This window comes from Neofelis nebulosa, chromosome 13 (genome assembly GCF_028018385.1).
Source record: "Neofelis nebulosa isolate mNeoNeb1 chromosome 13, mNeoNeb1.pri, whole genome shotgun sequence".
NCBI lineage: Eukaryota > Metazoa > Chordata > Mammalia > Carnivora > Felidae > Neofelis > Neofelis nebulosa.
The window spans coordinates 78,001,063-78,001,745 of record NC_080794.1 but is presented as its reverse complement, the minus strand read 5'-3'; positions in this window follow the sequence as shown (position 1 = coordinate 78,001,745).

Here is a 683-nt window from a genome sequence, read left to right as displayed (position 1 = left end):
GTGGAATTCAAGGAGGGAGGCACCCGGGTGGCTCAGTCAGTTAAGTGTCCGACTTCAGCTCCAGTCACGATCTCATGATCTGTGAGTTCGAGCCCCGCATCAGGCTCTCTGCTGTCAGCCTGGAGCCCACGTCAGATCCTCTGTTCTCCTGGCTCTCTCTGCCCTTTCTAAGCTGTGTGCGCTTGCTCTCTCTCTCTCTCTCTCTCAAAAAGAAAACATTAAAAAAAAAATAATGACGTGGGATTTGAGGAAAGGAAGACCAGAACCGGGGACAGGAAAGGACTCTGTGATCTCACTTGACAGATTCAGTTGCCAACACCCGTGTTCCCAAGCCACAGAGAAACACCAAGCTTGGAACCGCAAACCCCAAGCCCATCTTGTGGCTCTGAAGTTCTTGCAGAGCGGTGTGGACGGGCGGACTGAACCCCTGCTGTTCAGTGGAAATGCTTGTTTATGAAGACACAGTCTCATTTACTCGGGGCTAGGGTAGGCGGGGAGCAGCCCTCCAGAGAACCTGGATAGAGAATAAAAATGCAGGCAATTCTGCTGACCAAGAAGCTCAAAAGAATAAAATGAACACTGTTCAACTATAGCTTTGTTTGGGGGGGGGGGTAGGATCCACATAGTCTATTTTAAGAGCATTTCTGAACTCTATCACCTGTACCTTGTCCTGGAGATAAGAA